At 34.1% G+C, this 15,277-nt stretch overlaps 1 pseudogene; it reads left to right on the top strand.

The window, feature by feature from the left end:
• Nucleotides 1–7,571, top strand: part of LOC112033982 (1,4-dihydroxy-2-naphthoyl-CoA synthase, peroxisomal-like) — a 16,575-nt pseudogene extending 9,004 nt beyond the window's left edge.
• The last annotated feature ends 7,706 nt before the right edge of the window (nt 7,572–15,277 follow it).

Below are 15,277 nucleotides of genomic sequence, written 5' to 3'. Positions count from 1 at the left end.
AGGAAACCACACGGTAAAAACCTGGGGAGGATTTGACCTAGCTATCCTCAAGGTAAACCTGAATCCACTATGCGAAAGAATCGAAGTTCATACAGAAGGACTACATCCCCGCTTGACTTCCTAATGCTACCACCAGTAGAACTTACTGACACGACCACGTGCAAGCTCCGAATCCACGGACTCCTTCTTTCTTGGATTCTTCAATCAGCTACAAGCACCCCCGCTTGATTATCTTTAAGCTTCAATGGTAGCAACCAAGTTGATCATCAAGATGTAGATAATATCCCAACTTGAAAACCTAAGCTTTGTGTAAAGGAAAACTCCTCAAAGATCTCACAAGAGATTTACACAAAACAGCAATGTATGAGCAACAATACAATTGGAGCAACCTTAAAAACGTGGCTAGGGTTTTGTTTATATACCTAGGGTAAAAACATAAAACCCTAAACGTTTAATGAAGTAGGGCTGAGTTGGAAATTCTGCAGAAAAACAACCTGTGCGATTTTCGATCGATCGAGTCTATTCTTCGATCGATCGAGCCAGGCCGAAAGTCCCAAGTACTTCTGCAGCCACTCGATTCCAACTTTACAATAATAAACCAACTTTGAGCAAGCCTAAACAAGACTAAATACATTGTTTTGATCATGGTTTGCCAACATTACAAATTAGAGTTCTAAATACATAAAATCCTAAGACCTTAGAACCTAACAAACTTCCCCTTTGCAATCCGTGACAAAACCCTAATTAAAAGCTCAAAGTTTTACAAGTAAAAAGCCCTTTACAACGAAATGCTCATAAATTTCAAATTCAGCCTAACTACTATCCATCAAATACATAAATCCTAAGACCTTAGAACCTAACAAACTCCCCTTTGGCAATCCGTGACAAAACCCTAATTAAAAGCTCAAAGTTTTACAAGTAAAAATCCCTTTACAACGAAATGCTCATAATTTCAAATTCAGCCTAACTACTATCCATCGGTTGCAAGTGTAGACAGCAGCTTAGTTGAATCAACATGTATATTCCTGAAATACTCAACAAACGCATAAACGCATGTGTGACAGAAAAGAGGTAAACAATAGGTATAACATTCTTGTAAGATTCACACACACAAATAAAGACATATATGAATGATCAGCTTATAAATATAAATCAATAAGCATGAATCACAAATCAACAAGAATCGTGTGGTTTCCTGGGTCATCATATCTTGTGTTCATTTATTTTCCGCTGCTTTATATCTTGATATGATTGTTTGATTGTTTTAACCTAGAATTGTTTAATTTGACTAAGTAACAACTTGGCTAATTAATCTAGGCTAACCAATCTGGTTGTGTTTTAAGGGGTCTAAAACCGTTCAAGTACTATTATTTTCGGCTTTGTCCAGCTTTACTATGAAATTATTGAGTACTATTATTGTCATGTCTACCTTCTTGTTGTCTCTAGTGAATGCAAAGTAGTCTCAAATATAAGTCCTTGAGATTGTGTACCGACCCTACTTGCATATTTATTTTGTATCAGCTATGTTTTGTGTGGGATGATAGTTGTCATACCACAAAATCTGATAGTGATCAAGTCTCTTCTTGTTATGCAAAATTAATTCAATTTTTAAGCTAACATGATACAACCTTGATTGTTTTTTCCTCATTAGTCTGTGTGTTGAGGAAGGAGGGCTGTTCTTCAAGATGAAATGAATGAAGATATGTCTGCAAGTTTTGGGCATCAGAAAGACTACTCACCTGCATGCCCAATTTGAAAACTATTGACGTATTTGTGTTTCCTATCTATCAAGGAAAACAAATTGTCCTTTTGCCTTCTAAGCAGGATTGAAAATATGAATATGTTGGATGTTGATGCCACTAATGTATAAATTATATTGATATTCTGTATGTCCATGGAACCTGTATTGATTTGCTGTTGTTAATGATTTAATGCTGTAGGAAACCAAGGCATTTTATAGTGGTTGTGACCAGGTGTTGAGAACCAAGGATGGTTATGCTGATTATGAAAATTTTGGTTGTCTTAATGTTTTAGATTTACAGGTATATGGTTTATCCTAACACAATTTATCCTCTTGACTCTATTTAGTGCTTGCGTAAGTCTCGTGAGGCCTTGATCCCCCAACCAAAACCTGGTTGAGCATGAATCTTCATGATTAACCCTAAATATTGCTTCCAATTGTAACCCTTGAGCCTTGATTTAAAAAAAAAAAATATATATATATATATATGTTGGTATTGGGTAACAAATTAAAACCCAATAAACATTAGTGCCAATTGGGTTTAATTGGGTTAATACCCATTTAACCCAACTAATAATTGGGTGGGTTTGGGTCTATTTTAAGTGGGTGGGTGGGTTGGGTTTGGATTGATTTGCCATCCCTACCATCAATTACTTTGTTCACAATTCACACCTATTCTAAAAAGTAAAATCAGGTGGCAGGTTATGCTGTTGGAGGAGGACAGTGTGNGCAAAGTAGTCTCAAATATAAGTCCTTGAGATTGTGTACCGACCCTACTTGCATATTTATTTTGTATCAGCTATGTTTTGTGTGGGATGATAGTTGTCATACCACAAAATCTGATAGTGATCAAGTCTCTTCTTGTTATGCAAAATTAATTCAATTTTTAAGCTAACATGATACAACCTTGATTGTTTTTTCCTCATTAGTCTGTGTGTTGAGGAAGGAGGGCTGTTCTTCAAGATGAAATGAATGAAGATATGTCTGCAAGTTTTGGGCATCAGAAAGACTACTCACCTGCATGCCCAATTTGAAAACTATTGACGTATTTGTGTTTCCTATCTATCAAGGAAAACAAATTGTCCTTTTGCCTTCTAAGCAGGATTGAAAATATGAATATGTTGGATGTTGATGCCACTAATGTATAAATTATATTGATATTCTGTATGTCCATGGAACCTGTATTGATTTGCTGTTGTTAATGATTTAATGCTGTAGGAAACCAAGGCATTTTATAGTGGTTGTGACCAGGTGTTGAGAACCAAGGATGGTTATGCTGATTATGAAAATTTTGGTTGTCTTAATGTTTTAGATTTACAGGTATATGGTTTATCCTAACACAATTTATCCTCTTGACTCTATTTAGTGCTTGCGTAAGTCTCGTGAGGCCTTGATCCCCCAACCAAAACCTGGTTGAGCATGAATCTTCATGATTAACCCTAAATATTGCTTCCAATTGTAACCCTTGAGCCTTGATTTAAAAAAAAATATATATATATATATATATATATATCAAATGCTTCATGGCCAGTTTTCTAATTTTTGGTTAATCATTACGAGGTACAGATTCGTGGTCTTCCAAAGCCAGTGATAGCAATGGTATACTCTGCTTCAATCCCCTTTGCATCTAGTCTTAGTGCTGTCAGTCTCATGGACTCCTGATGTAACTGTGCTGTTTACTTAATGATAATATAATATATATATATTAGTGCACTTCAGTGTACTTATTATTGAGGTTAACAGTTCCTTACCATCAGACTTGCTACCCATCAATTAGGGCGTCAAATGGATGTTTGGGATGTGCATAATTAGGTTAGATATATAAAACTCATTTACCCATTAAAACCCATTAAACTAAATTGATTCTAACTCAAACCCAACCCAACCTAATTATTATGGGTAAACCCCAACCCACCCAATTACCCAATTCCACTACAAAATTACCAAAATCCCCTAACTAAAATAAAAAACATTAAATGACCAAAGCTACTCTAAAATCCGAAAATGACCAAAATACCCTGAAACCTCAAAAAATTACCAAAATACCACGAAACCAAAAATGACCAAAATACCCCAAACCAAAAACAAATATACACAACAATACCCCAAAACTTAAAATTACCAAATACCCCTAAAACCTAAAAAATGACCAAAATACCCATAAACTAAAATTACCAAAATACCCTCAAAACCAAAAATGACCAAAATACCCCAAAACCTAAAAATTACCAAAATACCCTCCAAAACCAAAAATGACCAAAATACCTCCTGAAACCAAAAATGACCAAAATACCCTAAACCAAAAAAATGACCAAAATACCCCCGAAATCCAAAAAATGACCAAATACCCCGTAACATAAAAATACCAAAATACCCCTGAAAGCCAAAAAATGACCAAAATACCCTGAAACCTAAAAATATAACCAAAATAATCCAAACCTACAAAATGACAAATCCTGAACCAAAAATGACAAATGAACCTAAATTACCAACCCAAAACCCTAAAAAATTACCAAAATACATCCAAACATAAAAAAAATGATCAAAATACCCCAAAACCTAAAAATGACAAAATACCCCTGAACCAAAAAATGACCAAAATACCCCCGAATCAAAAATTACCAAATACCTGAAACCAAAAAATAACCAAAATACTCCCGAAACCTAAAAATGACCAAAATACCCCTTCAACCCAAAAAAAATGCCAAAATACCTCCAAAACCTAAAAAATTACCAAAATACCGAAAACCTAAAAAATGGCCAAAATAACCTCGAAGCCTAAAATACCAAAATAACCCTGAAAACCTAAAAATAACCAAAATACCTCCCAAAACCTCCAAAAATGGCCAAAATAACCACAAGATCTAAAAATTGATCCAAAACCTAGAAACCTAAAAATGACCAAAATAACCTAAACCTAAAAATGACCAAAATAACCCCATAAACCTAAAAAATAATGATAACCTTCGAAACCTAAAAATTAACTGAAAATACCCCCTGAAACCTAAAAAATGACCAAAATACCCCTGAAACCTAAATACGATCAAAATAACCCCTAAACCTTAAAATGATCAAAATATCCTCGAAACCTAAAATATGACCAAAATTCCCCGAACCCTATAAAATGACAAAAAAGCCCCTTAAACCTGTAAGTCGATAAAAATACACCCTAAACTAAAAAATTACCAAAATCCCCCGTAAAACTAAAAAATGACCAAAATACTCCCTAAACGTAAAAAATGACCAAAATACCCATAAACCTAAAAAATGACTAAGATACCCCAAACCCTATTTTGGTAATTTTAGAGGCTTCAAGTGTATTTTGTTTATCTCATAGGATTAGTTGTATGTGTGTTACATATGGTCTATGATTTAACCATTAGAGCAGATAATGTTATTTTTGGTCAAACTGGTCCTAAGGTAGATTTTTTTTTTGGTCAAAGAGGGATCTCATTCAAAAGCTAAAAAGAAGACATAGAAATCGAGCTAATGCTTTGATCATATAGGGTACCAACAGCATCTAGAGTAAGCAAAAAGGAAATATCAGGAGTTTCCATAAGAACAACAAAATCTTGTGTCAAAAGAGCCCCGTCAAGCGAGAGCATCAGCACATCTATTGGTTTCATGATAACAATGCTGAATTCTGAACATAGGGATTTGCCAATAATCTGAATTGTTGATTGGTGTGCTAGAACTATTCAGCCATGGTTCACAAGAGATATCTTATTTGGCACCACTTAGCTATTTAATTTTTAACAATTTTTAAAGGACGGAATACTAGGACTTCAAAACTCGTAAGTTTTTTTTTTTTTTTTTTTTAAATTTTTTTTACAACACCAAATGTCACTTAATGTTAGTAAATAACTATTAATAGCACCGCACGCCCTTGGTACGATGGTTACTCTACAAGTATAAGTGCTTCTAGAGTGTGGGGGCAAGAGTCAGGATTCAAGTTTCCTAGATGAAGCTTCACACGCATATACACTTAGATTAAGTTAGAATAAATAACTATTGATGTTAGTAAATAGTATTGATAGCACCGCACGAGCTTAGTATAATGGTCACTCTACAAGTATAAGTGCTTGTGAAGTGTGGGGGGTAAGAGTCGGGGTTCAAGTCTCATAGATGGAGTTTCACACGCATATACACTTAAATTAGGTTAGAGTAGAATTTCTATCTTGTATTAAAAAAAAAAAAAAAAAAACTATTGTTCTTATGCTTTGCTCATTATGTTGTCATTGGTTTACTTATAATTTTGCTCATGTGACAGGTTGGAAGCTTTGATGCTGGTTATGGAAGTTCCATTATGTCTTGTTTGGTAGCAACCACATTAATTCATGCAAATTTTCTGTCTATTTTACAAGAAAAAACCTACTTTTTCTATTTTACACATCCACTTTTACAAAACACTGTTTGTCTATTATACGCATTTATTCAAATAAAATATTCAATCCACACCCACCGTGAACTCACCCAGCCACCATTATCAACCCACAAATCTTCAGCTAATTCATTCCTATCAAACACATAAACAGCCACCAAAATATATATATAAAAAAAAAAACACACACACACATACACACACACACACACACACACACACACACATACACAGAGAAATGGCTTGCAGAGCTACCCAGATAGAAAAAAAAGCAAAAGAAAGAAAGCAAAAGAAACGCAGGTAGAGAACGTGTAGATAAGTCTCATGGAGCTACCCCAAGTAGCTTGCTTGGACTTGAACATGGCAGATGGGTCTCATGGATTATCGAACTCTACTTCTTCCTTAACAGCTCCCAAGTTTGGGTGATCTGGTCTCTGAGTTTTTGAGCAATCTAATTGAAAATCAGATTGAAGAATGGCAGCATCATTTTGGAACGGTGGCATCATTTTGAGCGATCTGATTGAAGATCAGATTGAAGGATGTTGGAACGGCGGCATCATTTAGTCAGTCATGGACTCAAGTCACGGCTGCTGAGGAAGAAGTGTGATTGGCGATAGTGGAGAGTGAGGTGAGAGTGAGAGCAACAGAGACAAGGAAAGAGAAAAAACTATTAAAAAATTAAATACACATGCTACAGTGCCCGTGTAAATTTACACGGGTACTGTAGCTCATTGCAAAATTTGGAAGACTTTACATATTTTTAAACGGACTGATGTGAGAAGTTTTGTGGCTTAAATGTGTAAAATCCCTTTCTTTTTCTACTATACATGACTCATGAGTATACAAGAGCTGATGTAGATGTCTAAGACATTAAAGGTGAAGACACCTAATATTTGTATGTTACTTATCACATTGCTCTCTTTTATCATTAATTGGAAACAGAGGTCTATTGGATGTGCTGTGGATTTAATTAAGTGAGTTATTTTTATATTTTAAATTTTTATAAATTTGCAAACCAAATTTTGTTAAACAGATTGGCCCTAAAAGAACACGTGAGATGTGGTTTTTGGCAAGGTTCTACACAGCTTCCAAAGTATATAAAATGGGACTTATAAACATTGTTGTACTGGTGAGTTCATTTCCAGTATAAGAAAACCTGAAAATTGTTGAGGTACAGCATCCGTAAAATGCCCTTTCTCATGAACTATGAGTCCTTGAACATTGATATCCTCATGGATTTTGTTTTATAATACATCTGGGATGCGAAGCTTACACAAAGCAATTCATATAGTCATTTCATGATTAGAACAAGAGATGATTAAATGGTTTCGAGGGATTCTAAGAAACAGCCCAACTGCAACTCAGGTGCTCTAAGCAGCTCTTAATGTAGTTGATGATGGCCATGCTGCCTCTAGGTACCTTGAATATTTGTTCATCAAGTCAGTGTAATTGCCTGCTAACTTTTATAGCCACATTGGCTATAATTGCTTCCATTTTTTTCATTGTTGTTTTCCTTGTATATAGATACTTTTCAACTAATGTGTTCTGGTTATGTAGGAAATTGGTTCATATGTTGCACTCCTATTTCCTCGACGACCTAAGGTATTATTGTATTGTGACCATTTTTGTGGAGTTCTTTGGTTGTTACATGGTAGAAATTTAATATTATAACTTGTCCCAATATATTTTCCGTTTCGACCATTATTGATTTTGCTTGTATTATTCCTTGTTAAAGAGGCAAATTAATTAAGACATAGCCATTAATTTATTATAATTATTTTTGAAACTAATATTTGTAGTTAAAAATTCCTTTTCATAATCTAATTCATACATTTTTTTTTAGAATACTAAATATTTTTAACACACATAGAGGGAAAGGGGAGAAGGCTTTTTTTAAAGAAACTTACAGTGGTATATATCCATTTAATTCCTACATTGAAACACGTAAGTTAAGGAATAATTTAGTTAATGGTCATGCATCGGGTATTATGGTTTTTCTCTTTTATTTCTTTATAGAATCAAATAAATTCAAATTAACTTTTGAACATTCGGTTTTAACCATCAAGAATAATCTCAAATTTCAATAAAATAGAAAAATTTATTATCATGGCTAGGTATATAGACCAAACAAAGAACACAACAATTAGAGATTTTATCTTTGAATTTTGAATCTCTTTCCATGGAAGAGTTATTAATCTTTTTGCATTGAAAGGTAGAGCTCAGGAATCAGAGAAAGATTATCTCTTGTTATATAGCCCATGGTTTTAATGGATATTCTATAAATAGATTTTGATTTTTTTTTTTAATTAATGTAGACTCTTCTCATGAGAAAATCACAAAGAACTCAGAGAGCTTTGAGAGAGAAAAGAAAACTTGCATTTACTAATCAAGAAACTGTTATTGAATTAGTTACAAGATAATTAGCTTACAACTACTTATATACATGAAAAATAGAGACTAAAACTTGGTGCCTAAATTCTACAACTAACTCTCAAAACTATCCACCAATGATACAATGACACCTGGTAGAATAAGTAACCAACTCTCCACTAATTCAAATGGTGCGTTTTACCCTTTCCTTTCTTTTGCTTCTTTGCCGTTTTACACTCTCTTTGTTATTGTTGTCGTTCTGCTTCTTCACTGTTTGTCATTGAACTACCATTTCAGCTTCAACACTCCCCCTCAAGTCCAACGTCTTAGACTCTGTGACTTGAATTGAACTAGCTTCCTTCAAGAATTTTGGTTGGAAAATATCTTTCAATCCCAACTTTCCTGACAACCATGTAAACGATGCCATACCTAAAGCCTTAGTAAATATATCAGCTACTTGAGAATTGGTTGCTACATGAAAAGTCTTTCTTTTCCCTTCCAAAATTTTGTCCCTGACCAAATGACAATCAACTTCTATGTGTTTGGTTCATTCATGGAAAACTGGGTTTGCAGCTATGTACAATGCTGCTTGATTATCACAAAACAGCATTGCAGGCTTGTGATGTTCAATCTTTAGATCTTTAAGTAGTTGCATTACCCAAGTAATTTCACAAGCTACACCAGCCATTGCCCTATACTCAACTTCTGCAGAGGTCCTAGACACCACTCCGTGCTTTTTTGATCTCCAGGATATCAAAGAGTCCCCTACATACACTACATATCCTATGAGAGACCTACGAGTATCAGGGCATCCAGCCCAATCTGCATCACAAAAGGACTTAATATGCAGCTCTATCTTGCTAGGGAAGAAAATCCATTTTCCTGGTGAACCTTTGATGAATTGAAGAACCCTGTGTGCTACCAGCAAATGAGTTCTTTAGGCTGTGACACAAATTGACTTAATCTATGCATATCATATGTTATATCAGGCCTTGTCAAAGTTAAGTATAACAATCTTCCTATAAGTCTTCTATATATCCCTAGTTCTGAAAGAAGTTTCCCTTCATACTTAGACAACCTTAAGTTTTGTTCCGTAGGAAATTTTATAGGTTTGCAGCCCATAAAACCTGTATCTTTCAATATCTCCAAGGCATATTTCCTTTGGTTTAAATTAATGCCTACATTAGTCCTTGCACCCTTTAAGCCCACGAAGTACCTTAATGAACCAAGGTCCTTTAAACCAAATTTATCATTAAGCAACTTCTTCAAAGCAGTAACATAAGTAGGATTATTTCCTGTAAGTAAGATATCATCAACATAAACCAAGAGTACAGTGAAAGAAGCACCTTGTGAATGTGTGAATAGGGAATAGTCTGATTTGGACTGTACAAAACCCATCTACAAAATAGTAGCTGAAAACTTCTCAAACTATTGTCTTGAAACTTGCTTAAGACCATAGAGACTTTTATTCAACTTGCAAACCAAACCCTCCCCCTTGTTGTGAAAACCAGGTGGTAAGGACATATATACATCCTCAATCAAGTCACCATGCAAGAATGCATTATTGACATTCATTTGATGCAAATACCACCCTTTCACAACAGTTAAAGAAAGAACGATCTTGACAAAAATAGATTTAGCAACTGGGGAAAAATTCTCAAAATAATCTAAACCATGCTTCTGAGTGAATTCCTTAGCAACTAAACGAGTCTTATACCTCTCAAGTGATCCATCAGGCAAATACTTGATCCTATAAACCCACTTGCAGCCTATGGCAGTCTTACTAGGTGGCAAAAGAGCTAAAGTCCATGTGTTGTTCACCTCCAATACCTCAATCTCTTAGTCCATAACAGCCATCCATTTAGGATATTGAACAGCTTGATGAAAGGAGGCAGGCTCTGAAGGAGTAGCACTGACTACTAGAACAAAGGACTTAAAAGAAGGACCCAAGTGAGAATAACTCAAAAAATCTGAAATGATATATGGAAGACTAGATTGTGGTTTAGCACTAACAAATTTACAAGAATAATCTGATAGGTAAGATGGAGGAATGTGAGGTCTAGTGGATCTTCTTAATTAGGGCTGTATAGGTTGATCAGTAGGAATTATAGCAGAATCATAATTTGATATAGGGTTTGGTATGGAAGTATTAGCATTAGGATCATCTAATGGGGTAGGATTTAGGATAGAAACAGCAGAATTAGGAGCATCTAATGATACTGGTATAGAAGTGTCATTGGAATTAGAATGATCATGAGTAATGAAAGAAAGTAAAGGAGAACCAAAGTTAGTGGTACAAGGAACATCTGAAGTTGCATAAGGAAAAACAAAGTCATCTAAGTAAGAAGTGGAAGGATGAGAAGTAGATGCATAAGGAAAAATAAACTCATAGAAAACAATGTCCCTGGACATGAAAACAGAATTGGAATCAAGATCTAATACTTTGTAGCCTTTAATGCTATGTGAATAGCCCAAAAAAACACACACTTCCTGGCCCTAGGTGCAAATTTGTGCCTATGATTAGGTGAGGAGGAGATAAAACACAAACAACCAAAACTCCTAAGATGTACATAAGATGGTGGAGTATGAAAAAGCATTTCATAAAGGCTTTTGTTATCTAGAGATTTGGAAGAAACCCTATTTATCAAGTGGACTGCAATGAGAATGTAGTCATCCCAAAAACACAAGGGAACCTTAGATTGAAATCTCAAAACTTTAGCAACATTAAGTATATGCTGATGCTTCCTTTCAACAATGGCATTTTGTTGAGGAGTATCAACACAAGATAATTGGTGCAAGATACCATTGGAGTGAAAGAAGTCTTTAAGGTAAAATTTTGTACCATTATCACTTCTAATGGTCTTAATGTTGCTATTAAATTGAGTTTTAACCATATTAGCAAAACTTGGAAGTAAAACCTGAGTATCTAATTTAAGTTTGAGAAGATAAACCCAAGTGCATCTTGAAAAATCATCCACAATAGTAAAAATGTATTTGTAACCTTCAACAGGGTAAGTAGCAAAAGGACCCCAAAGGTCACAATGAATCAATTCAAAAAGGGTAGAAGATACATGATTAGCATGAAACTTTATTAGAAATATCAATGTTTACAACATTTTTCAACAATTGAAGTTTAGAAAATGAAAGATGGCCTAATCTAGTATGCCATAAATATGTGCTTGGAAGAGGACTAGTAGCAGTAATAAGAGCTTTGCTAACTGGAAGAGTCCAACAGATACAAGTCATGAAGCCATTACTTTCTCTATCCTGACCAATCATGCTCCATTTAGCAAGGTCCTAAATAAAGTAGCAATGACCAAGAAAAATGAGACAACAAAACAGATTTTTAGTAATTTTACTGGCTAAAATCAAGTTAAAACCAGAAGATGGAACACACAAAATGTCAGTCAAAATAAGAGTAGAAGAAATATGCACAGTGCCCACATGTGTGATTAAAGTTTGTTCCCCATTTGGTAAATAGACACAAGTATTGACAATTAAAGTAATAGAGGTAAGTTGAGTCACTAAATGAACCATATGATTAGTGGCTCCAGTATCTATAATCCAAGAATTAGATTTATAAGTAATCATATCTACTACTTGAGTAAAAAACACTGAATGAGAAAAAATAGGTGGAATCCAAAAAGGATTACCTGAGAAATTAGAATACCAAGAAGCTGAATTGGAAGTAGAAGGCAAGGATGATTGAAGTGTGACAGGTGTGGATGTCTGTAGTGGGGTAGAAATGGTATTAAGAGCCATGACAGATGCAACTTGACTGGTCTGAGTGCAAATGCTTAAGCCTACACCTACATACCCTTTTAGAAATGTGAGTAATTGCTCACATTGAGCCTGAGAGATGGAGCATTGAGTCTGAAAAGATTGAGGACTCTGCTGTAGAAAAGAACTACCAAAAGAACTACCAAATGCACCTTGTGCAACACCAAAAGGTGTACTTGCAATAGCATTCTGAAAACCAAATTGAACACCAAGAGGAGTATTCACCAAATTCTGAAACATGCTGTCAGATTGGACTCCAAAATTAGGCAATCCACTGGATTGAACAGTGGAATTAGCATCAAACCCAAAATTGCCTGAAACTTGATTAGCCATTGGCTTGTTACCCCCTTCAGGCTTGTATTTAGGAGGGTAGTCATGGAGCTTATAGTACTTATCTGCTATATGTCCAATAAAACCACAGTAAGTACAAAAAGGTCTTTCCCTCTTTCCTTTCCCACCACCTTTGTTATGACCTTGATTTTCTTGAAAAGATCTATTGTTATTCACATACTTTGCCACATCATCCAATTGTTGAACCATATTAACAGTATTTCCTATACTCCTTTTCTCTTCTTGCAAAATCAAAGAATACACTTTGCTAAGAGAAGGAAAAAGCTCAATGAGTAAGATTTGTCCAATGAAGTTTCCATAGCTATCATTCAAGTCCATTAAGAAACGAAATACATGTTCTTTATGCTGTGCATCTAACTGAGATGACTTAGAACCACAAACATAAGCAGAAGTGCAAACTGTGAAAGGTTGATAATTGAAAAATTCATCCCACAAAGTCTTGAATTTGGTAAAATAGGAACTCACCAAGAGTGAACCTTGAACCAAGTGTGAAATCTTCTTTTGAAGCTCAAACAATCTTAGTGTGTTCTCCTGAGATAGTTTATCTTTAAGATCAATCCACAAGTCTTTTACAGAATTGATGTACATCACACTTGCCTTGAGATCAGGACTAAGTGAATTGGTTAGCCATGAGAGGATCATAGTGTTGCATCTACTCCAAGAATTGAACAAAGGTGAGGTTGGATCTGACTCTAGAATTGAACCATTCACAAATCCAAACTTGTTTCTAACACTCAAAGCCAAAAACATAGATCTTGCCCAACTCATGTAATTCTCAAGACCAGTGAGAGGTTGAGATGTGAGAATCAAACTAGGATTCTCATTTGCTGGTAAAAAGAAAGGATTATTGGTAGATTCATCTACCATAATTGCACTTGTAGGTGGTACAGTTAAAGACGAAGGTACATTCGATGAATCTGAAGCCATGAAATCTAAGAAAAAATCTAATTCAGAAAGAAAACTTTGTTTAGTTGGAAGGAAAGTGAAGGAAAATTTGCTCTAATACCATGTAAAAATATATTATCATAGAGAACTCGAAGATAGCTTTGAGAGAGAAAAGAAAACTTACATTTACTAATCAAGAAACTGTTACTAAACTAGTTACAAGATAATTAGCTTACAACTGCTTATATACATGAAAAACAGAGACTAACAATTGGCGTCTAAATTCAATAACTAACTGTCAAAACTATCCACCAATGATACAATGACACGTGGCAGAATAAGTAACCAACTCTCCACTAATTCAAACATTGCGTTTAGCCCTTTCCTTTCTTTTGCTTCTTTGCCATTTTACACTTAAACTCTTTGTTACTGTTGTTGGTCTGCTTCTTCATTGTTTGACGTTGAACTACCATTTCAGCTTCAACACGTGCAAATCAAGCTCTTTTGATTTTTTTGGTTAACTCAAACTCTTCTTGTGGAAATCAAACTCTTACAAAACACAAAAGTTGAAACCAAATGAAAAAAATAAAAAATGACAAAATAACTGATTTTGCTCTTTAGGTTTTATTATAACTAATTGAGTTCTCGATATGTGGTGCATTTTAAAATCGTACTAACACAAATATCACTAATTTGTTATTAGTTTCCTCCAATATTTCAATAATTTTTGTTACTAAAATTTGTAATCTTTAGTGTTTTACTTTATAGACAAGATAGAAAGACAATAAGAGTGGTTAGTGATTTGATCATATTATATGTGTTTACATGATATAATGACTGATACATATAGGCATGTTTTATGCCTGCTTAATAATGCAAATATCGTTTTAATAAAATAAAAATGCAAATATCCTTCAATTAATTCTTTTACATCATTGATTGTGTGTTATTAAATTTATTTATTTTCCTTTGTTTTGATTGTTGCAAAAGCAACTAAATTTGAACAAAAATATCTCATTTCAAAGCACTACAATAGTCTGAGGTTTTGTATCTATTGTTAGAACAGGCCAGTCCATGTTGTTTTTGTTTCCTGCATGTAGGCCACTGCTTGAAATGGAGCCAGTATTTATAATAAAGCCCAATGTTTACCCCACTACATATGCTATATAATATAGTATATTTATCATTTCAACAAAATATTATTGCCATTTTAATATTTTTTTTAAAATGCTATGTTTACAATATTTTTACAATATTTTCATAATAAATGCTAAGTGACAGGTTATTATTGGTAATTACTAATGAGCAAAAAATTAATTTTAATTGTAAATTTAAATTAGAATTAATAACAATTTACCAATTATAATTTATGAAGAGTGCTACGTCCACAACATTTTCACAACAAATCATATGTAGTAAGTTGTTATTGGTTCTAATTTGAATCCACAACTTAAATTACTTTTTTTACCCATCCATAACAACCAATAACAACCTACCATTTAAAATTTGTTGTGAACAAATTTTGAAAATATTGTAAACATAACATTTCTCATAATTTATTGTGAAAATATTGTGAAAATCACCTTTTGCTTTTGAGGTGTATAATTTTAAAACCATACACGTGTGGTCTCCTTGGAATTAGAGCAAATAGTAAAGTATTTTTGGACTTACAAATTTGTGAAGTACTAGAGGAAAGTTAGAAGAAAAGAAGAAATAGTTTCTAGTCAAACTCGTAAATTACATTCCTGTGAATTCAAAAAAGATTTGGA

Source organism: Quercus suber, unplaced genomic scaffold (genome assembly GCF_002906115.3).
Source record: "Quercus suber isolate HL8 unplaced genomic scaffold, Cork oak 2.0 scaffold_498, whole genome shotgun sequence".
In the NCBI taxonomy this organism is placed as follows: Eukaryota; Viridiplantae; Streptophyta; class Magnoliopsida; order Fagales; family Fagaceae; genus Quercus; species Quercus suber.
This window is presented reverse-complemented; position numbering and strand designations above follow the sequence as displayed.